Consider the following 26,205-nt stretch of genomic DNA (forward strand, 5'->3'; position numbering starts at 1 on the left):
CATCTTCACCAAATTTATTTTATTCGTGGAGTATACCAAAACTTATGAATAAATACTTGTAATTAATATATTTGTATGAAACTGAAACTCTTCACGCAGGAAACGTTCAGTTTTAAAAATGATTACTATCATTTTAAATTGTATTTTATATAATTGACAACAACTTATTGAACAACACTAAACCCTAACTAACACTGAACCCTCGTTCTTTTTTAATGGATTATTATGGATTGTTGCACCTACCTTCGTTAACGGTGTACGCTGGCGGGACACTTGTGAAGGATGATAAAATGAACATGAGGTCAGCTCAGTTAGCCCATCGCGACAAATTCATGACATTTATCATTATGGTTTCTAGGGAGAACGGCATGGAGGTCAATCTGACTTCATGCATTGCTAGCGATAGAGTAATTGGTTCCCATAACTAACAATCCCTCCTCCCTGCTCCACCACTGAATGCTCAGTTTGTAATATAATACATTCATGATAATAATTTTATTTTGCATGCTAACGCAGATTAGAGCATTTTGCCCGTGTATTCAGAGCGAAATTATGTTACGATTGTTAACCGACAGATAGAGAAAAAAAGAAGTTTGTCTACCTTACTTTGTGTATATGTATAATATAATATCGATATTAGATTATAATACCTATTACCTTAACTCCATTCTAATAACATTTTATCATATTGACAAGGTTTAAGTGAAGTAAGCGAGGTCCTATTTTACTGAAAAATAATACACCCCGCCAATACTTTAAGACTTTCAGATCCTACTTGAAACAATAACGATGCGATCATGATACTCAAAGGACTTTAAAGCAGTCTATTTATTTTATAATAAAAATATGAAGAGTAACGAGTTCACTTGTAGTAATGTTTATTTTTTATATAGCAAATCCACATGATATACCTGTTCATAATTCATAGTGTTTGAAAATGGCTGCTTCATATTATTTATTTGGATGTTCTCGAAATTGAACAATTGAAATTCAAACTAATTATAACTGTTTTGTATAAAAGTTGATGTACTTAATTGTTATTATGCATTCTGTCCGTCGCGTCGCTATATTAGAATGCTTTTTAGGAAACTCGAAGATTCTAGGAAGACTTCAACTAGCAAACTCGGGGGGAGGGGGGGGGGGGGTGGGGAGGTGGCTAATAGGGCTACATTTCTTAAAATCGTTACTGTTGTACTTATGTATGTACACAATGTCGTTATTCTTTAAGTTGTTTCCAAGAATTATAAATTTCAACTTTATAAAGTAAGTTTATGTCCTCGTTCACATTAACGTGACCTTATTGTTCTTTTATGAATGTGTTGTCACTCGAAACTGCAACTATTTTATTGTTACTCGTCGTTACTATTTTATAATTTCTATCTGTACATTTATCCATCCAGCAGTCATAGTGAAACAAATATGAATACAGATTTAATCTATCCTAAAAATACAGAGGCGTTTTTTTAACATATTCTATTAAAATACAGACTGAATCACTGCACGTAGTAACATGAAGTTTTTAATATTCACGTTATTTTATTCCCAGGCTTCCACCATAAATTAATTTTCGCGGAAACAGGAGAACGGGTTCGCGCGGGTAAAGGCGGAGTGAACGGTTCAATAATAAAATTGTTATTCTGCAATGTGAATTGGAATGCTGAAATTTTTCCCAAAAGCCTTATTTTTTTATTTAAACTATTTCTATGTGTATACCAAGCATATAAATAGTAAACAGTACATTCGGCGGACTTATTACCATATAGAAATAGTATAGTGCAATAAAGAAAACATATGAATATTACTTATTATCTTTGTACATTAAATCGAAATAGATTTACAGTTTTATATTAAGCATACATTTTAAGTATATGTATTTGGTTAGTAAAGAAAACTACCAAGCTATATATATACTTATAAATCTGCAACGTAGTCTGTAATGTTGAGTAAGTGCGGGTTTAAATTTAAGTTTAAAGGTATTTATTTAAACTAGCTACAAGTAAGTTATAGTTTGTGTAACGTTGTGCGACAACTATCTAGACAGGTACGTGCCTTTGCCACGTGACATAAGACTCGTCCTTGCTAAGATTATTTTGTCAAATGCCACGGCAAAGCTCGTTGCGCTCAGCTCGTCTGTCATGATTACTAACAGGATTACGTATTTTGCAGTTTCATTTGAAATTCTCGTCCTGCATTCTCATCATAAACTGAATTCCAAGTGTCACCAATAGGGCGAATGGGGATTGTTACTATAAGAGACTAATGGACTAATTTTTTTAATGGATGATAAGGATGATAATAGAATGGTGTACCTGCCTATGTGAACGGTCAACGCTGGCGTAGCAACAGTGGAGGATGATAAGAAAAGGTCAGGATCAGACAATTTATGAATTAAATAAATTAAATTCATAAATTTATGGATGGTTTTCAAGATCAACTATGTGGAGGTCAACCTGACATGATACATTGCTGGGAATGGGATTACTCCACATTACTAACAATAATCTTTCCCTCTTATATAGATACATTAGTACTGCGATGTTTGGTCAACCTCCATACGGTTCCCTTTCGAAATATGCGATAAACTCCTGGTAAATCCATCACAATGGGCTAACTTGGCTGACTACAAACTCACATATCTTTCACTTTTTTATCTTGGTGCCCCGTTACTATTACGCAGAAGGGTACACATTTTCATATTCATCCTTCAAAAATGTCACTTCTAAATATGTAGGGATTAGACCTCCACGCATTTTCACCTGGAAACCATCAGGATTAATTTGAGATAAATTCGCCACTATGAGATAACTGACCTGACTTCATGCTCGTCTTAGCATCCCCCACTATAAATGAACCCGTATGCACATTTCCTTACTCATCCCGTACATGCAATGGCATTTATATATTTATTTTTCGAGACAAATGTGTATGAATACTAGTTATTACAGAATGAAACAATACTGCTTAAATATCTATCAGGTCGTTGACTGCCCTGACTGTATTGTTAAGTATTTTGCCTTTATTTATATATCTGATCATATTTCATTTTTATTCATATTTGTAGATTATATTTTTATCTATTCTAAAGATAGTTAGTGTCTATATATATTTTATATATGGGTAGTTGGTATCATATTGACATTATAAATCTGAAAGTGTGTCAATCAGTCTTCTGTCTGTCTTTTTTGTCTCTTCGTCTATTTGTTATATTTAAAGACGGACATTTTATGTGAACATACATTACACTTATATCAGAAATATGGACATAGATTTTTATCACACAAAAGCAAAATCTCGGGTAATGATAGTATTTTATGTTTTAAAATTTTATATAAACGTATCCTTAAACTAATATTTGATGTGAAACATGGAATTAGATCAAATATACATTATATTAAATAAATAAATTGATCGCGTGACTAACTAAACCCAACTACGAATCAAGACGATATTACAACAACACGAGACTAGCTTTTATAAGAATCTAATCAGTTTTGACAAAAATTTCATTCGCTTCATTGGATAATAAGTAACAAAACACTGTAATTGTTAAGATAAATTAGTATAATATTTTAGTTTTTATAAATAAAGGGTAAACATATTTTAACAATCTCTATTGTTATTGCTACGACTTATAGGAAATAACTTCTGTTTTGGGTTTTGCAGTTTTAGAGGAAGATACAGTAGTGTTAGCTTATATTAGCATACCAATAAGAATTTTGTTCCTACATATTAACACTCGATCACTCATATCACATATTAGTATCCGGTTTGAACGAAGAAAGAACGAAGAGGTTGGTATTTTTTTGTAAAAAATACTGTCCTACTTATCAATTACTCAAGTACTAGAAACTGTATAAAAATTAATTTCGACCTGTGAAATAGAACGATTCGGTTATATAGAAATCTAGTGATTGTGCCTTTTGTTTCTATAAGAGTGATATTTTAATATATTATGAAATATAACCTTATATTGCATGCATTTTGTAATGTGGTGGGTGTTCACTGGTAGGCTATCCTACGCATTTGTCGGTTACGATGTAGTAAATATACATATGTATAGTTTCAGTGAGGCAAGCCGTTGTTGTGTGGGTTCCTGCCTAAGCCGTTACCCCATACACTTGCATACTAAACTGAATTAGACACGGCTATGTTACTTTTACTATAAACACTGGTTGTTAACTAAATAAGTACCTACATAATGTCTACACCAAACTTAGAACAGGTTCTTGAGTTAATTTTTATCGGTGATAGTTGTATGCTAGGATAATTGTTTATGATAATCACAAAAAAATGTTACGCTATTTTGAGCGCTGTGGTTTTCTTATTATTATGCAAAACTACACTTTAAAGATTGCATTAAATTACATGGAATTGTGACGTTTGTTTTTCTAAAGCCGTGACTTAAAAGCTGGTGTAAGTTACATTGCGATATACCATCTGGAAGGCGAGTAGAATGGACTTTACGCTAAAACACGCGGTTTAATCTTACGCGTTTTATCTACCGGTCTCAACGTAAATAATATTTTAGTCTTATGATTTAAACTTGTACGTGTAAATGTGTATATGTGTATTTAATATATGTATGTTGAAATACAGTAAAATGTTTTACTTGCATATTTCAGAATCGCACTCGAACTAAGTACAGGTAGAAGCTATTTCAAACGTAGTTATACTTTCTTAGTAAATATTACCAGTTCTTTTAGTAACAAATTCGCCTGACCTAGACTCTATCGTGAGATCTCGTTACCAGATGTTTCACCTTTTTACAATAAAGGTAGTCGATGTCTACCGACCAGTGTCACGTCATTGTTCGATATTCCTTCATTATTCGATAGATATACTTCATAGTATAATAATACATAACCATATATATACATAGGTAGGAAATATACATAGGTATTTGGAATTTTGAAACATCAAAACATTATAATTTTTTATTGATAAGCATAACAATAACTAATATATAGAGCGACTTATCATAGTAATTTGTTACGCTTTTACATTCTATCAAAATGTTGTACACAACAAATATGGCACCTAATATTGCCCAAGTACCACTGCTCAGATTAAATACTAGTAACAGCAATAGTGTGTAGGTTTAGGCATTTCCGTTTTAGTTTACATACCGGCCTAGATGTGTGACTGGAATGTAAATAATTCTTTACGAGATCTATTTCTGTGGTATAGCATGTAATTTTATGCTGATTAATATATACTAGTAGTCGCCTAGTGGTCGAAATTCAAATATAATTAATTTAAATTGTAAGTTTGAACATTATTAAGGTTCTATTGTCAAAGATTAGGTTCACATATTAATATATATATATATATATATATTAACACAGAATCTAATCTCGATTATATGATTTGACATTTAACATTATTGACTTGAACTTGACATTGACGGTTTGTTATCAGTCGTGTTATATTAACCGTTATATTAAAGGTAATGTTTGTAATATCTTTTTTATGATATTTTTATGCATAATTTATAAAACATATTCTGCACTGCTTCTCTTTGTAAACTGTAAGTGTACGGACTTTATTCTATCCGTTAGCACAATTTTCATAAAATGGAATACAAAGTTTTTGCTGCACATATTAATATTTTGATAATATGCCATATTGGTGCGACTTGAATATTATAAGGTGAGGTAAAGTAATTGTCGGCAATATCGGCATTTATATCACTTCTCTACATTTCACTAGATATTTAATTGAAGGTGGCGGGAGTACGTGCATACCAACGTCACTCATGCTTAATTTGTTTGTTGTTTACACCGTAATTGACACACAACATTTTTTAGTCTCAGAACTCAGGATCCAAAACAAAGGTTTCGGAGAGCGTCACCTACTGGTTTTCTTCTACGACTTAGACACTAAGGTCGAGAGTTTAAATGATATTCCGAAATATGTATCATAATGTAAGCCCAAACAATTGACACACGTGTATATTTAATGACATACAAAAATATAAAGAAAATACGTTTGCAGCAAGACCACATTGTGAGATTTATATATTTTTTTCTAAATGTTTCATACTAGGAGGCAAAGGACTAGTAGCATGTATGGCTACCCCAGCTTCCTTGAAAGGCGATGGCCACATGGTTTACCATAATGGTCAGCAGTTTAATACAAGCTGGATGTTTAATATCCATCTATGGTATAACATTGCATTGCTTGCAGCTAAACTAACATTTTACTGTGTTATATTAATATATAGTTATGATCAATTTACTGACTAAACATTGTTTTTTTTTTTTTCAGATTTATTGCAATGCAGCATCGATAATCATCTGATAGTAGCGGGTGAGTGACAGTTACTTATTTATTAAAAACGAATTTTAGTTTTGCATATATAAGCAATCAAAGTTCATTATGAAGCAGAAAATTGCTTACTTAATTAGTCGGCCACTTACGTATATAATATAAATGAAAATATATTTTTCAAATATTATGCACATTTGACTCTATGATTCTTTGATTCTTTCTTTGACTCATATTCTTAACCTTATGTTATATTTGCATACAAATATTAATAAAAAAAAAGACTAAAGCTGTGCAAGAACTTCTGCTGATCGAGCACGAACAAGCAAATTCACTATATACATCAACACAACGTCCTATTATAGTGTAAGATTATTTTAGATATTACGAGTTATCTTTCTTAACAGCTATAAATTGTAATACATAAGTATTGTTTGTCCATTTGTCGCCTCTTGATCCTTTCTGTGGTGAAATCAGTAAAGTAATTGGATTAACAATTCACAACCTCATATGGCGTACGTATAAAGAATGAGTTCACGTAAAAAAATGTAAGAATCCGTTAATTTATGGACAATACAGTACAGTTATCTAAATTATACAAACCAACAACTGCATACTGTCTGATTATTTGTCATTCCAATTACATAACAAAAATGTTTAGGCATTTAGATAACCAAAATGGCTAATCGAAGCAATTGACTTATTAAGAGACTGAGAATGTAATATAAAGTGGCTCCATGCTTCAGTAAAATGTGTTGTGTTGAATCGACGGCATTATATGACGGGGGACAAACAAATGGAGCCTCGAACCACCTCAAAGGGTCGTGCCTATTCGCACGTTTTAACCCTGTATGCATTGAACTTAAAATGCGGTTTTGCTAACATTTGGGAACCTCATTGTCATAAGGCCGATAATTTAGAAAGTAATTGTTTGTGTTATGTAACCTTTTTTTATTCCTAATCTGGTAATAAATATTTTATTGAAAATTTTCTTGCACACTTGTTACAGCCATATTAAATTAAACAATGAAAATACGCTGGAACCATAATTAAATATATGTAAATACTTTTATGACTCATGAATTATGATTGTTCACATATATGTAATTATTTATGAGTAGACATGCCCATGGCTTTGTATGCTTGGCTAGAACATATCAATTTTACCGGGCTACAACAGTAGTTTATACTCTCCATAACTTAATACTAATAAATACTACGTTAAGATTAAAGATGATGATTGATTGACCGGTTAAGGCACACACAGGTAACAAACCAAAGAAACAAACAAATTTACTTTCACATTCATAATTATAAGTAAAGATAAATTTGAACAGCTCTTCACGATGTCTACAGTAGATATACATATAAGTTATATTATATATATTCCTATCTAATTCGTGACGCGAGTTAAGATCGTTTATAAAAAAACGTGACCAAATAAGAATAGAAACTTTTTACTCCTCTGTAAATTGCCATAGACATGTGGTTAACAAAAATAGAATTTAATATGTACTAAGTAAAAAACGGAAACGGTTACTATATTTATAATAAATCCTGGTAGACTGCGTTATTTTGTCTATACTTGTTGATATCCTCAACTATTTTATAGCTAAAAGTAAATTTGATGGCATTAAGTGTTATTTATTTTATTTATTTCTGATATTAATTGTTTCATATCATTATAATAAATTACTTATAACCTAGGTTAGTTAAATATAAACATAAAACAGGCCAGTATATCGTACACATAGTACAATACTTGCTTAATTGAAAGATATCAAACTTTGGTAATCAAATTAATTTAATATTAATTATTTAGAGTGGATTTTCGAAAGTTTGTTTAAATCCAGTAGTGAACTCGGTGTGCGATTAGTATGCATGGCCACCTCCAGATACTGGGTCCGTAGCAGTCTGAATATTCAGAGCTGAAGATGTTTTTTACGAACTACGAGTATTATAATGCTGTTGGCCGCCGCTGGCTTTCTTTAGCTAAAGCTGTCAGTTTAGATAGGTGGAGAGTGCAGATGACACTCGAAATCAGTGGAAGGACTTATGGAGTGGTGGAGTTGAAGGTCAACTCCAGCCTGACGGTTGGACTTTAGTCTGAGGGTACCGCTAGGGTTTCAGCCGTGGTGATTTTAATCGCCGTTTAAATTAGACGATCGTTCGGAGGTGAGGTGCCTCAACAGTGGACAATCCAACATTCTTACTGTTATGATTAAGAGGCTATTTTCGAAAATTATTATACTATACATAGTAATATATAGTATAATAATTTTCGAAAATAGCCTTTAATAAAGACTTATTTTTAATAATTTAGTAGGTACCTAATTAAATGCATGAGTCGACTCTTGTAATTATATTTCCAGCTCATGATAAATTTTATTATTACTAAGTGTACGAGTATGTACGTATAATAACTACTGACATCTTATCTACTCTACTCTAGGTACCATAGTTATTTCGGACAATGAACGGTTAAAAATTATCATATACTTACTTAGTTGTTTAATTATCGTTGAGTTGTTTGTTTTTTATAAATGCAGTGTCAGATTTTAGCTTTGACATTCACACCGATATGATATTTATGTTTGTGTGCATACGTGTGAGTAGGTACCTAGGTACCTAAATGTACGTCGTTTGCATCGTACTGCATTTGCCATGTAACGGTGCCACCCTTTTTAGGCTCGTATCGACTGCTTATTTGACTCGGTGCCGTGTTTAATTTTAGATTGCTATTACCATAAGTACTGGTGAACTTTTACACCTGGTAATTTTGTCTTTACCTAAGTTAACGTTTTAGTTACTTAAGAGGATTAAAATAGCTAGCTTTTGTATAAATTACTCCTGAATCAGCGAACTTTGACAGATATTTCTTAATGGAGAAAGACAGATTTGATTGAGTAGATTGTACAAAATAAACGTTAATGTTCTGGTAAAAAATAATATAATAATAAATTTATTACGACAATTTTTTTTGCTACTCCGTCATTTGTCATGTCAGTAAAAAAATATTGTTAAATATCTACTGAATGCTTATTTTGGAATATTTTAAAGAATTTACGAAGTTTCATTACTCTTGAGTAACAAAAAATCTTTGTTGTCTTGACAACGGTATGTAGGTGGTAAGTCTGTCACCTTTTAGGAAAACAAAGTGAACGTTTCAACACCTAGCATTTAAATGTTTGGTTAACATATATATAATGATTCATTGTGGGAGACAACCGACTATTACAATAAGAAAATTCTACATTATAAACTAATTTATTTTTGCTAATTATTATTTTACTTTCTACATGAATCTCTGTTAATTCACCAACCCCTTGTACCTAAGTAGTTTTTCGTAAATTTAAACTTTGTTATACCTAGTAATTTCGGGTAAAATGTATTATATGTGTTAATCTAAGGTATGCTATCAGCATACGTTTCGACCTCACCGGTATCGTTTTCATGAATGAGTATCAACCACTCCTCAGAAACTATCGCGTTAATAACATTAAAGGGATAGCTAAGATCTAAGTACGAGTATATACAGTTATCATACTTAGGGGTACTCAATTGGAAATGACAATCTCGATTATTCGACTAAAATTTTTCCACTATGAACTTCACTTGATTCCGCTGGCATGGATCTTACATACCCGACTGAACTATTATTATCAATTATTATTATTATTAATTTGTTACTGCTATATATCTGGAATATTAGTTTTCCCAATATTTTTTTAGTGGTTTCGATAGTTAGTTATTAATGAGTTTGCAAATGCACTACTTAATTTTGAACTGGAATTCCAAAGTGAGCTTTCTGAAGTTATAGCCGCAACTATGTGTATTGTGGCACACATTTTACAACATATCCTGTCAAATATAATTCTAATTCCTCCCATCGTTTTTTCTTGAAGTCTTAACACACTTACAGACAAACAAACAATGTTTTCTTCGTTCTAATTTTTCTTTATTATATGTAAATCTACAAAGATAAAAATTACCCTGTTCAATATGTTTCGCCACAGAAAGAGTAAGAATAATATTTTTATGTAACAATAACAGTTCATTAAGTAAATGTAGGTAAATGACAATCCATTATCTTACATACATAATTAATAATTAAATGTCATGTTTGTATAAATATAGGACATAGATAAAAAATATAAATACAAAGAGTACGTATCATACATTATTCTTAGATAGCTGATAGACATAGATATGTGTGCTAACTCCTATTGTCTGTTCACGTGCAGTGTGCGCTTAGCACACAAGAGTCCCACATGCAAATACAATTCACCATCGACCCGGACGTAGATACGTCGTCCGCAATAAAGGATTTATTCCGACAAACAATTCGGTACGTTATGCAAACAGGGGGAGAAACTGTTTCAGTAAGAGCTGTGCCATCCGGTCTAAATATAAACGGGCAGAGACAGCTGGCGGGGCGAGGATGGCACGGGGGCGGGAGGGCGTCGACCCGAACCCAGACCTTGTATACGCCGCCGTTGCCGGAAGGAACGCGACCAATTCGCACCACTGCACCACACAAGCGTGCTAGTCGTACCATACAGAAAAACCTAAAAGTCGTACCTCACATACGAAGGATATCCTTTATTGTTTAACAGCGGTGGACATGGCAGGACACAACAAATTGAGACAATGTTAACTACTAGAAAATTGGCTACGATTTGTGCGACCTTGATGGTATAGCGGTTTAACATACTGCCTCACCTTTAGATAGTGACTAATGACTACTGACTTTTCTATTTATGATAATCTTTGTATAGGTATTATTTGTCTAGGCGATTTCTACACATTATAAATTTGCAAAAAATGGTTATCCAAATGTTATAACTTATAATTAGCTTGGGATTAAATACTGTTATGAGCAACGTCAGAGATATACATTTATTAATTTCAGTAAAAAGTCAGTCATCCTATTGTGTTATAATACGGTGGTCGTATCGCCTTCTGCGTTAACGCTAGATTGCGCTCACATGACATTACAAAATCTGTTTGCAGGTCAATAGCACCGTTAGTTGAAGGTCTTGGTCGTCAACGCGTCTAAACCGCGCAGAACCGCGGCCCTCCTCATTCCTCCAGCGTGTTCCGCCCACGCGCGCACCCCCCACCCCCACCCCCACCCTGGTTACATAACTCAGAATTATATAAATTACCTACACACATCACACCATTTATAACAAATATGAGGATGATGCCCTCCTTTTCATGCCTGATTTCTATTTTCATACGCGTTGTATTCGAAATAAAAATAGGTTAACATTTATATTTGAGAATTAAAAACATTTAAATAGAATACAATATATATTTACCCAATATATTATACCCTTTCATTCATTTAATATGCTGATTCTTATAATATGTAGAATTTATATAACGTTCACGAATTGAATTCTAATTTATCTATCCCATTGCAATTAAAGTTATGCGACACATATTTTATCATAGCAAAAAAAATCTCTAAAATTCGAATCCAAATTCTTTATAATTTACATTGCCTGATATTTATGATTAATACTACGACTGTATTTCGTTGATAATTTCAGCAGTCAATATTATTATTACTTATACTCTACATTTATGTATGCATCGTACTAAAAATCTTATAATGATTGCAGTCGTGTTGTTAAGTCAATAAAAAAATGTTACACTAGAAGAAATATGTATGCACAGTGTCAAAGATGATATGCATAAAAGAGTTTGTACTTGTTTATTGGCTGATATGTATCTGTGGTAAAGGAAGTTTATGCTGCACCGTTCTTAGATAAAGAGACAACGGGCGATGGTAATAGTTTCGCCATTATTTCCATATATATAACGTTGGCTAAATATTATGAGATTAATAATTAAGAAAAATAGAAACAATTCATTTGACATATCCCGGAACATATAACCCCATTTCACTTTCGTTTTGCTCTATCAATACTTAATATATGTGAATCTTGCCTTACGAGCTTCCTGGGTTTACGATGGCGGCGACAATGATTATGAGGTAAAGTCAGTTAGCCCAGCATGGCAAATTTACCAGGAATTTATCATGAGGTCTACATATAATAGTAGTAGTAGTACACTACTACTATTTTATATAGGGGAGAAGGAATTGTTAATTATGTGGACAAATAGCCCATTGCTGACAATGTTCCATGTCAAGTTGACCGACTTCCACGTGGTTCCCCCTGGAAACCATCGTGATAAATTCATGGCGAATTTACCACCATGGGCTAATTGACCTAACCTCATGCTTATTATAGCATCCACTGGTGCCCCGCCATCGTAAACCGTTAGCGGAGGAGGGTGCACCATTCCATTATCCTCCATAAGGAATTATATTATATCTGTGTGTACTATCTCGTTTACCATTGTAGTCATGTAAAAAAGTGACCAATCTTCAAGTAAATATAGTAATTCTTTAATATTCTACTTCATTATATAAATACCAGCTTCCTATTAAATATTTTAAGAATATTGCATACTTGGCCGTTGCTTATATTTCAATTAAGAGTACTAGAATATAATTTTAATATTAAAAGGAATGTTAAACGTTGGTCAATAGAGGTAGAATTCAAAAGAACTTGGTCCAGGCAGGACTGCTTTCAATAGCCTTTGTAGTAGATAAAATGAATATTAAATTATTTCCATTTCATATTTGCAGTTTCAATTAAATGTTACTGGCTACATTTAATGGCTTCAAATGTCGCCTTTGCTGCAAAGAAACTTGTATTAAGTTCCAGAAGATGATTGTAGACATAAAAACTGTATAGTTAATGTATATATAACAATATACTTTGTTTATTTAAGATTAATGTATGTATATAATTAATAAATATATAACTCAAATATTTCAAATATTTGTCATTATACTTTAAACTGAAAACTTTATAAACCATTTGGGAATTTTACAATTTTAGGAATCACATGTTTTCCTAAAATAGTCCGTTTTAGTTAATTCCGTTTCCTATTCTTAGACTTGAACAGTGCCACAGATGTGACGTGAAGATTGCCATTCCTAAGGACTGAAATGTACTTTATTTCACTGTCATATATGACCATCATCGGCCTGAATTCTGCTTTCTTTACAAACTCCTTATTATTATTACCTGATTCTTTGTACAAATAGCTTTAAACAACTTTGCCGCCTAACATGAAATCGACATTGCGCTTATATCGTGATATCTAATGAGAGTGAAAGTAGTAAGACCTGTTCCTTCATTCGCACTACGACACGCACTGTTGTTATGTATATTACGCGGGTTGTTTCCAAGTTACCTATATCCCCATGGATGTAGGTAACTCGTGGGTAACCACCCGTGCAGACTTTACTAGAGCACCTACTACCCTAACAGTAAAGGGGTACTCTAGTGAAATCTGTTACACAGAAGAAGCATAAAAAATGCCTGGATATCGTTATAGAGATCCAAATTGCATCCCGATTTACAGTTTTGTGACAATAAAAAGAATGGTAATTTTAATTTTCAAGTTGAAATCATCTCCTGACTAATAGGCACTTTAATATATATATACATATTACATACAGGTTGCACTTTCTGCCAACGTACACATTCACTCTCGAGAAACTTCATCCAACTTTAACATTGGCAGTTGGGTTTAATTGTAGTATGATAACAATATATGTAATAATATATGTAATGTTGAATTACTAATCCACTATGGCTTCCTGTGATGATAATTAAAATATCTTTTATTCTAGTTCAATGCTACATCCTGTTACATTAGATAAAAATATATATTACAACATATTACAAATAAAGAAAATAATGTACCAGATCTTTTTAATAGTGATCTCCAAGTAATGACGATGTAAAATGTGATTTATATATGCATTTTAGATAAAGAACTGCTCTGTCTAAATCACTTGATGAACTAATTTACATATGTGAGTATGGTCAAAATGGAGAGATAGAGTAGGTACTTTATGCGGCACCCATAGAAAAACATTGCAATTAGCTACTTTGTATAACTTTTTCTGACGATCTAGTACAAGTATTGCATTATTTATGATGGCCATGGCAAGTATATTAGGTTCCATAAAAAGTAGACAAATTACCCGGTCATGATAAAACCACGCAAGTAACAAAGAGGTGTGCCCTAACGATTTTAAAAAGAGTTATTCAAATACGTTCATTTTTTTATATTGCGTATGTTATATGACACTTACTATACTTGTTAAATTAACGTCGTATCTAAAACCTCCTTTTGGCAGTTAACTGTAAACAAGAGAATGACGAGGTTAGGTTAATTGAGTTCTAGTTAACAAGGTTTAGGAAGTGTTAACGTTTAAGCCACCGATTTTATATATTTTCTTCATAACAAAATTTTATGGATATTATTTTTTACGAATACGGTACATGTCTAATACATATTTATGTATTAACGGAGTTATAGTACTTTTACTTTATATTTATTTTATTCATTTATGTGTGATTATTCGACGTTATCGCTATAATGTGCTAGATTTAACATTTATTTGGTATTATAGTAAAAATAATTGTTTTGTATAAATATAGTTTCACACGTGATGAAATATACGATTATAATGTAGGATCACAGGAAAGTTGGAACTAGTTATTATCATACACCGTTATCCTTCGCAAACAAAATATCATCCCTGTTTATTGTGGCCCGGAGCACTTCTAAAGTTCCCTCTACCTAGTTCATCGCTCATGGATCGATGTAGTTTGTAGATGTAGAATATTACAGATAAGAGTATATAACAAGCTATATAACCTAGCTTCACTGAAATAACTACGATAAAAAATAGACTCTATGTTTTGTGTTTAAAGTTATAAACTTGATAAGTTTATAACTGTACCTGTAGACGAATGTATATCGTCACTATGAATATAGTAAAACTGTCTTACGAAAGTAAATTGGCCAGCTCTCTAAAAAAAAATTTTCCCGCTTTGTAACATTTTCATAGATGATCCGCACTTATTGGTCATAGCGCCATGTTATATAGCTTATATCTTAATAGTTGTATATGGTATGGGTAGACACTAAACTAATTTATCAATTCGAAGCAGTAACCAGTCCAATTCAAACTAATAATTTCTGAAATTAACATGTTGAAACAAACAAACTGACTATTGAGACATACTGTTACAACCAATATACGTCTCTTGTAGTCGATAATGTCCTGGCTTCTGTTTTTAGTTTTTCTTTATGTAACTGAAATGGCAACCAAACAAACGGATCACCTGATGGTAAGATGTAACATCTTACTATGAACAGCTCTACGGATATCACGTTATCACGAGATATCCCGTTGCTAGTTCATTCCAGTCTTGCCTTTTAACATTTATCTTTAATATTTCACAACCAAATTTTGAGTCTATAATCGAAATAGAGTTTATAAAACGCTGCTATAATAGCTATAAAACGATTGAAATAGCTGTGACCGAGGTGAACGGTTACCACTTTTTGCAGTAATACCCAAAACAACAATTAAAGAAATGTAATTCTGAAGCACACAAATAGCAATTATTGTTACAAACATTGAAAAACTTTTCTGATACATTAATTACTTAATGTATAATAGCTCGTAAGAGGTTATTGCTAAATTTTATTTTTACTGCCCACACCTTTACGTTCATGTTACAACACCAAGGGTAAAATTAAGTAGATACTTATGTAATAAAACTACTTTACTATACTATATTACTACACATTTATTTATGCAATTGTAGTGTTCACTTATTCATTAAGAAGATAAATCATCAATTTAATAAGGGATATGGATGGTATACCAACACACAACGTCACTCATATTATATTGTATATGAATAAATGTTGAGTTATATCCTATAATTTAAATATAATAATAAAACTGTAAAATTCTTACTTCGAACTTCTTACCGCCTCAGAATTCAATAATCTGTCTGGTTGCAAAATTAATTTCAAAACGTACCCAGTTTGAAAGGTACAAACTTTTATCGGAAAATGAATTTGTTATTTTTACTATTTTCCGTGCATTTCCTCATATTTTACCTTCCTTTAACGTCTATAATATTTAAAAACCATAATTAGCTAAAAATTAGGTGTGCAACTTTTAATAACATTAGCAAACATTTAATTCGCATATTTCATTCATGACCGCCTGAAGATATGTATGTTCAGGGCTAAGTTGACAATAACATTGTTATAAAATACAATATTTGCTTAATCTAAAGAGTGGACGACGTAAACGACCAATCGAACGACAGCTCATTTGTCAAACACGGTCCAGCTGTTCATTCGCTACGAGAATACAATGAGTCATACGGATTCACTCACATAGCTACAAACGTCAGTTGGGCAAAAGAGCACAATGTCACATGGAAAGCGAATTTTCCGCGTTGCACCGGCAGGTGGTGCATTGGCCTGCGTGGATCGATAATGGCGCCCCGCGATCCGCAACCCGGCTCGCCTTCCTGGCGGTCTAAATACAATTGAATTTGTAACAAAGACTTCGTGGGCGGAAACCTCCAAGAGGCCACGTGATGCATCTAAATGATAGTATATTCATAACATATCATATATTCTATTAAAAAACAGCTTAAAATAGCATACAAACAAATAACCTCTTTTTAATAACCTTCTTTGGTTAGTAAATTTATTAATGGAAGGGTAACAATATAAATATTTTAAACCAGTGAAGGCAGGTATATTTTGGTTCAATTTCAAATTATCTTAAACATAATATTTTTCTCTCTCCCTTTTTAATTATTCCGCCGTTGGCAGCAGCGAGCTTGGCATCTTATTATAGCGAGAAACGATTTTTATTGTATAAATAAACAGTTAATTAATAATGGCATAAGAATTTACACAAAGTATTTTTTTTTATATATTTATCACTTTCCCTACATGAATTTTAATTAAAGCGCGGTCTATTAATTACTTATTTATTGAGGTGATATATATACATACATAGATACATCATAAGTAATTATATATTTTATAATTAATATAAATTTAAATACTTTAATAATTATTTATAAACTTGATACATGAAGGGAGAGACACGACATCCGCTGCGGCAGGAGGGATTATTAGTAATGAGTTGAGTGCTAGTGAAGAATTGGTCTCGAAGTACTAACTGACCTGACTATTTTCGTATCATCCTTTAATAATGTTCAGTTAGCGTATACCATTCAAGAAGACGGTGGCACTATTTTGTTCATAAAAATAAAAACTACCCCGCCCACTGCGGAGACCAAAATGTAAACTGAATTCGCGCTCTGTGCAGCCATACAGTTAGTTTATCGGCACCTATAAACTATATGGCTGCAATACAAATAGCTTTAACTTTAGGCTTACCAATTATGCATCCATCCGTCTGTAAGTATAATTATTGTACGTATTTTCTTGTAAAAAACTCTGGTGAAATGTACATATTTAGATTGATTATGAAAATGCATACTTATTTGATTATACTATTTATTAGGTTTTGTGGGAAAACGAAAGATTGCATCACTTATAATTTTTGTGTACAAAATGCAAATACACTTGTATTTCAATTTCCAATTTTTTTTACGCTTAATTATATTTAAATGATGAGAATTCATTTAAAGGATGTCCCAAGTGCTACCAGATGCCATCATAGTCGGCAAGCGGAGCGATTATCAGCGTGAGTCATACTCGAGCGTGTTTTGCGTAGTCTATAGGGTTGTCACGAGATCTGGGTAACATTTTTTTAGTTACGAGTATTGTAACGCTGTTGAAACACTGCCGTTTGAAAGGTCGTGATAATTATTGATACGTATTGAAAATATGATATTTAATATATCTTATTCTGATGTTTAAGTCACTATAAAATATTTTCTTTTGTACGAAAATAAAAAAAAATATTGTTATTATTTATATATGATTAACCTGATTTCACTTACATAAAATACAGTACGTAGAAGTTATAAATATTAAATTTCCATTTTGCACATTACGGCTTATCATAATAAAATACTATAATGATGCATTTCACTCATATTAACGTCAAACAAGTAATAAATCATCATTATAGTTCCAAATTTTTTTCACTTTTTATCGAGATACAGTTTAATTAGTTCGAAATAAATTATCAGATTTATTCATTTGAAATTAACATAGTTAATTTATTGCCAATATTTTCATTTTTAAAGGTAACAACAATTGTATAAAAAAATCACAAGTGCAAATACATTTTAAAATCCATATTAAATAAAATGTTATTGTTTTACATACTATATACATAAAAACTTCGTAATATTTTGATGTCAGTTACAGGAATATTATACTAAATAAACTGACAACCCTGTATTCTTTGCGGTAGACGTTTAGGGTGAGCCATCGATCGCATAGTTTGGTCCCTCCCTTAGTTGTGCTCTAAATTCATTATTCGTTGTCTACCATTTTTTTATGGATGTTAATGGAATGGTGCACCCGCCTGCGCCTACAGTTTACACTGGCTGGCTAATAGTGGAGGATGATAAAATGAGCATGAGGTCAGGTCAGTTAGCCCATCGTGGTAAATTCGCCATGAATTTATTACGACGGTTTCCAAGTGGAACCATATATATATATACATATATTGCTTGCAAAATGGGGTTATTACTCCCCCTTAGTAACAATCCCTTTCCCTCCCGTTGTCTAACATTAATATGTACTATTGATCTGTTACTTGACACCATATGAAGTATTTTGATAAGGTTTTTTATTTGGATATATAATAAATAAACAAAAGAAGAAGGATCTTAATTGAACTATGTTTACCTTAATACATATTTTACTATTATACTAGTGTATTTAAAACTAAAGCTGGGCCAATATAGTTTTTGATTAATGAAATTTGTACGTATTTCCATGAGTATCTGGGATGATTTCAAAATAAAATAGGACCCGGTGGCTCTGCTTCTCCGGGCAAAACAACATTTGCCTGATTCGTTGCCATATTACTTTCTTTTCATCGTTAGATTTTGATCCATGAGTTTTGCTACTAATATACATACAAATATATTCAATAACTAAAGTCGTTAAATGCATATATTTAAAATAAATGCGTATAAACGTACTAAAATTTAGTATATCTCCGAGTAATGTATGTCCAATTAGGGAATAATATATGCATTTTTTATATACACTTTATCGCACTAAATCCAGAAATATATTATTTATATATCCATAACCATGAAAAGATTGACACAAAGAAAGGGTCTATAAGAAAAGATAAACTTCAATTTACAGGGAAAGGAAATAGGATTTCACTGTGAATATAAAGCTAGCAAGTTATTGAGGGTTAATGTCTCTCGTGATGATTCATTTTTGTAATATTCCTGACTACAAGTTCATCACAGTGAACATAATATGTCTGAATATGACTGCTACGTCTGTCTAGGTTAGTAATGGTCGGATGCCGTATCGCATCATTGTCATCAAGCCCTTGAATAGGAGAATTGGGCGATCATATTGTACTGCAATGCTGGTACCTAAGTTTATAAAGGGTCCATTAGTACATTGTCATCTTGGAAGCATTTATAAGAATCTCATCTCAGTAATTGTATAGTGCACATATATTATTTAGTATTTAATTTACCATTAGTATACCATTATTTGGCTCCCGTGTATCGGCAAAATATTTGTAAGACATACTTACAATTTAAGCATAGAAAAAGCTATTACCTATTCCTAAATGATACAGATTGTAATTGATACAGATTATATTTAAGCGAATTGGGTGTTATTTTTCGGATGTCCATTTCACTACTTATTAATTATTAGTTTGTTTAATTCAAAAATATTCAGTGCGGAAAAATTACTGCCATTACGACCTTCTTTAAAGGTGATCAAAATCCCACCGTTATTGAGTCTACATCCATATTACGAAGCAATTGATAGTAATAAATTATATACAAATTGTTGAGGATTAAAACTAAATAATAGAAATCATTTAAGATTCAAATTGATGTGTTTGCAATTTTCTCTGAACCATTTGAGAGTTGGAGGTGCAATCTAAGTTGCACGGTTCGCAATTACAACTGGAATGGCTGGAACTGAAACAACAACAGCAATAACAAAATATGAGATTTTAATCTGTTTCGGACAAGAATTGTTAGTTTCAGTATTGCATAATTAAGGGTCTGGTCTCATTAAACAAAAATGGCCATAGGGACATTATTTGAGTAATAGCCCATAATGTTTAATAAAATCACATACTTACAATGTCAGTCGATACATTTACAAATATTTTAATTAAAACGTGTTTTGAGCTACATTTCTTAATTTCTCACTCAAATTGTGAAAAGAATCTACTTTCCGAAAAGAATCTACTACAGCGTATTTTGTTATTAAATAATTATTTATTTATTAAATAATCATATTGAGACTGTATATGCATCGTCAACGTGTATTTGACATTCTTGGTGTTTCAGACATACAAAGGCTACTGTAACTCTTTACCATCAAATAACCGATAGCGTTATTTGAAAGCAAAGAGAAAATTAAAGGACATTTATAGATTCTGAAATTTATCTGATAAACACCTATCAATTTGCTTGGTATGGAGCAGTTGACAAATGAACTTAGATAAATCGTTTAACGAACTTTGTGCAGAGCATACCGAGAAATTCAGTTTAATTAAGCCCCTGTTTTTGAACTTGTGAAATTCCCTGTCGTCTTGACGCCTGGCATATTGACGTCAAATACTGGATGCCTGTTCGGTGATTAAATTCAACTGTTCGAGACCCAGACACTCTATTAGCTATGTCTATATAGTAACGTTCTTACTTAATTGTCAACGTTTATTTATTAACTGATTAAAAAAAACATATTTCTAAGTTCAACTGTATTTTTTAGTATTACATTATAATATTTATAATTCAATATAATGTATTATATAGCATTATACTAGCTGACTTCGCAAACGTTGTTTAGCCATACATATTAAAATCGCTATTATAAAATTGGGTGACAATTTTGGGTTGAATGTATTTTTAATGTCATATTATAAAAAAGAATTGTTAAGGGATCTATTTATAATGGGCAACAAATATTTATAACATTATCACTTTCAGGCTTTGAATATACAGTATTCTCAGACCAACTGAATTGCATATAAAATTTCATAAATATCGGTCTAGCCGTTTCGGAGGAGTATGTAACTATTATTGTGACATGAGAGGTATTATATAGATACGAATTGTATATATTTAGGCTTGTTTCTTATTAATAAAACCATACTATATACAACACATCGTAAATTACACTACACGTAAATTACAATATATGCATGAAATCATTTCATCATTATATAGGTGCAACATCACGTTGTGTACCTAATGTCCAAAGAGTGCAGGAGTATTTTATTCTGTTTTTCGTAAATGGGAGAGCCGCTCGCACCTTAAAATATGCGACGTCACGCATCGCACTTAGGTACTATTGTATTTTACCTTCTACCATCCACCTGTAATGGTTGCGCTTAATGTTGTAAACAAAAATCGTATAAAAATAATTCAAGTAATTAATATATCAAATCTGTGACTGCAACAAGTTTAATATTCTATTAGGAAATAGTTATAAGTGTTTTTTATGACGAATGGCCTCACTATTAGAAATGACAACTCAATAAATAAAAAATTACATGTAAAATAAGAGTGTTAAAATAATATATAAGGAATAATGGGCAAGCTTCCAGCGACAAAAACTATACCTCTATTTTTATTATAATACTTTATTGCACCAGCATTAAAGGGAGACACAAGAAGTAACAAAATATTGAAAATAGAAGCAAATATATTAAAGATAGTCTTTTTGCTAATGCAATGTCTTCCAGACAACCTGTAGAAGCAAAGTATGATTAAAAAACAGACTTGTTTTAAAAACACGATTCAAATAGAGACAGCTACATAATCAGTGAATACCATGGGCTGCGTTTAATATTTGATTATAGTATTTTTTTAATACCAATAAAGGAAAATAAAAGAGTATGAAAATTGTATATGTAAATGATATTATTGACAACTTTATAAATATTGTTTTGTATTGAATACAATGTTATCGATTTAATTGGCTCGAACGTATTGTGTTGGACATTCTTTTGTAAATAACCACGTATACCGCATGTAGATCCGGCTCGGCATAACAATGTACGTATTAATTACTTTTACATCATGCGATGTCTGTCAATCATTGTGTACGAGGTAATGTATATATATACGCTGTTTTGACTTATTTTTGTTTAATCCATGGGTTTGGAATGATACACCAGCCTGTGCTAACGGTATATACTGGCGGAGAATATCGGTGGCGGATAGGATAAGCATGAAGTCAAGTCAGTTCGCTCACTGTGAAGAATTTATCAGGAATTAAACATAGTTTCCAAGCAGATTGACTTAATATGGTAGATTGTTAGCAGTGACTTATGGTCCCTACTTTTATAATGGATAATCAAACTCTCCTCCATTGTTTTGAAAATAACAAAGCTGCATATGGAAGTGTAATATTTCTGAATATAACATTATTAACTTATTTGCCAAGCTACAGGCAATTCCATTTTTACATTTCAGCGCTGACGTGCTTTATTTATTATTCAGTTTTTGCAAGCGATAGCACTGGGCTATTGCACGGTCCTATCAAGGAGGACAAATTTTCTGTGTTCCTAAAATACAAGTGAGACATTAGAATGACGTGTTTATTTAATTCACAACAAGTAAAATCAATCAGAAATCTAATATAATTAATGAAACTTGAAATCTGTATAAACAATATTGAATTATTTAATCAAGGTCCGAGTATCATCAGTATAATCAAATCACTTAATAACTGCTGCACATATTTAATGATACCTTATTGCAGTATTTTTATGAATAAATGAAACATAAAAAGTTTCAGCTAACAAATACCATAAAAATTATACAATAATGACAGATTGACGTTTCTTTCGTTACATTATCGTACCTACTATGGAGCAAAGATTTCGTGCCATTTTATTCTTTAGTACATGTAGTTAGTTAATAAAAATGATAGCAGTAAAATAAAATAAAAAAATTTTCGACTGCCTATTTTTCAAATTTATTATGTTGCGTAAAGAACATTTAGTTTATATAAATTAAAATACTATTACAATTATTATTTCGTTTTCATCGACACTACACGAAGAGTCCACTCTTTAAATTGAAACGCGATTTTTGTTACAAACCGAAAGCTTATTTAGCCCTATCATAAGTTCAGTTTAGGCTACGGCCCTGAGCCCTGATTGTTTGGTAAAAAAGTTTCGTCTATTGTAGGCACAGTAACGTTGACATTATAGCGATTGATGATGTACTCCACTCGTACAATGGGATACGTGATAAACATCTATTATGAGGGCTATTAGATATCGATATAGCAATCGCCTTAACAGAAATATTACGCAGGCACGCTCCCTTATATATTTAGTTTATACAAACGTTTGTATTTTTAATTCATAGTAGTTTAACACGCACCATATTTTTTAATATTGCTAAGAATTAACTCGCTCTGTTCGAAGATCATGGTTATTATTATTTATAATATTATATGTATTATTGATAGATGGAAGAAGATATACTATATACATATCCTATCTATGTATTGATTTAATTACAATTAAAAATTTAATGTCTATATTGTTGTGAACGCAAAATATGCCCACATTTCACAGGTTATATTTGAATCCATATACATACATTGTTGTTTACTATACGTTTAGTATAGAATATCTTGCTTTCGTTTTTGTATTTGTCCTCTACGAAAACAGTGGTAGATAGTGAGGAAAATGATAACAGTTACAGAATACAGATACTTTAAATAAATTTTAGTTATAAATTGTATCGTGCCTACTGATACTTACATTGAAATAAATGATTATTCATTGACCGTATGACCGTAACTATCTATAGACAAATGCAAAAAATATTTAATGAGTTATAACAAAGATAACGGTGTAACTATGTGACATTGTACATAGAGCTCGTTATTCCATAATAACAAATATAATATTGTTCGATGTTTATATAAGAATCGGTTTATATACTTAAATGGGATTAGTTATTTTTTCTTATTACGTGTTTGATATTAAAAATAACCCAATCATAATACGTCAATTCTTACAAAAATATAATTATAATATTTATCATTTACACTGGTTTACATAGAAATAAACATTACAAACTTCCCGAAACTTCTGATAAAATTGTCTCTTTGTTATAATTGATTGTTTGGTGTTTATGATCGCTATTATTCTATTTGATGCGATTATTTCCCTTAATTCTTCCGGAGGGCACTAAGTGCTCTACAGATTGGTACAAATCAAAACCAAAGTTTTACATTGATTGTAACAATAACTGAAAGAACCTATATATTTAATAATTTATTATATATGGATGTATCAAAAACTTTATCTCCTATTATTACATAATATTTGAGTATATTATTTATAAGAGACCTAATATAAAAAATAGAAAAATCATATACGAAAAACGAAACGAGTTGGGTAACAATCAGTACGGTACCAATAATTTCCGATCTGCTCGTACCTACATCGGGATATCCATGTTTATTTTGTCATTTTAATGTATTCATATACAATATTAGAAACATATATAATGTGTTTTTTCTATAGCACGGAGAGATACGTTGGTTAATGGGAAAACAAATTCAATTGTTGTCTAACTCACTTGTACTCACAAACTGTCGTATATTGCTTTAGCAATCTACAAAGGGTTAGCCTGTCTGAGGGAAACCAGTCCTGTGCTATACTACTCTAATTTAACACTCAATTAGATGACACTAACATTTATAAAATAGAATGAGGCCTTAGAATTTTGTAACACATATTCAAAAAGATAACTATTAGCGCTTTTGTTTCTTAAAAGCAAAATCATACGTTTTGTGTTTTTTTTACGTTAATTACAATAAAAAATTCTATGATCTATCCTTGCAATAAAACCTTTCTAGAGGTATACATTATACATTTTAATAAGTGATTTATGTAGGTAGATCATTGTGTTTTTTTAGATAATCTATAGAATTTGTTTGTCTACATAATAGAACACATCCCTTTTCACGTTGATAATTATAAATGTGGCAATCTGTGATATCCAAACTAAATCTGAAATGACATTGCCTTCGCAGAGTGTTTTATGTCCTGTAAACAAGGCGAGGGGGCTATCTGATGCAGGCGATTGGGAATGGGAGGTGAATGGGAGGGACGCATTTTCATCTAACTAGAATTTGCTCTATATTTCGGCGCGACATGTACCGCAATATTGAACATCAGACGCAGTTGCTTATTTGAATAGACAATAAAAGCACCGAAAATTTTACCATGTACTAACATAATTGCTTTTATTATTTAGGGGTAATTTATTGTCTGCACCCTTAAATACACCTCCGATGGAAAGATAATGTATGGTATTAAGAAAGAAAGTATGTGTAAAATTGAAAGAATCAGGATTGTGGAGTTATTAGGGGATCTAGGTCTTCAATAACATATTCAACCATGTTCCTCCACATTTTAACCAAGGAGTAATACATTTCATGGATGCCTCGCATAAATATTTCATTAAATTATTAAATTAGAAAACAATTACTTAACTCTATTCTATTTCATGACACATCATACATTTTATGAGGATAGGAGGAGGAGGAGGACCCCCCAATCTGAAGAATTATGCAGGATTGCATAATTCTTCAGATTGGGAGGGTACCAGGGTGAATTGGATTTTCCTTTTTGGATGGTTGTTTGTACCTAGATACTGTCCTCAAAACAAAGAATCTTCAAAATGTAGGTATACGATGAATGGAATCTTTTATTTATATACATTATTAACTATAATGTGTATAAATATTCTTGTTACAGATATTAATAATAAATTATTCTCACATTTCATAAAAAAATGTAGACACACACTGAATATTTTACTCGTAGGCTTGCCCGGTGTT

General features: G+C 31.7%; 1 protein-coding gene across 1 annotated transcript in view; it reads left to right on the forward strand.

Moving 5' to 3' along the window:
• Positions 1-26,205, forward strand: part of LOC131849168 (ras-associated and pleckstrin homology domains-containing protein 1) — a 90,726-nt gene that overhangs the window by 24,413 nt on the left and 40,108 nt on the right. The window contains exon 2 of the mRNA XM_059199170.1: positions 6,268-6,309. The gene's annotated coding sequence lies outside the window, so the exon portion shown is untranslated. The remainder of the gene's footprint in view (positions 1-6,267; positions 6,310-26,205) is intronic.

Source organism: Achroia grisella, unplaced genomic scaffold, assembly GCF_030625045.1.
Source record: "Achroia grisella isolate CSIRO2021 unplaced genomic scaffold, CSIRO_AGI_Agris_v1 utg640, whole genome shotgun sequence".
Classification (NCBI taxonomy): domain Eukaryota; kingdom Metazoa; phylum Arthropoda; class Insecta; order Lepidoptera; family Pyralidae; genus Achroia; species Achroia grisella.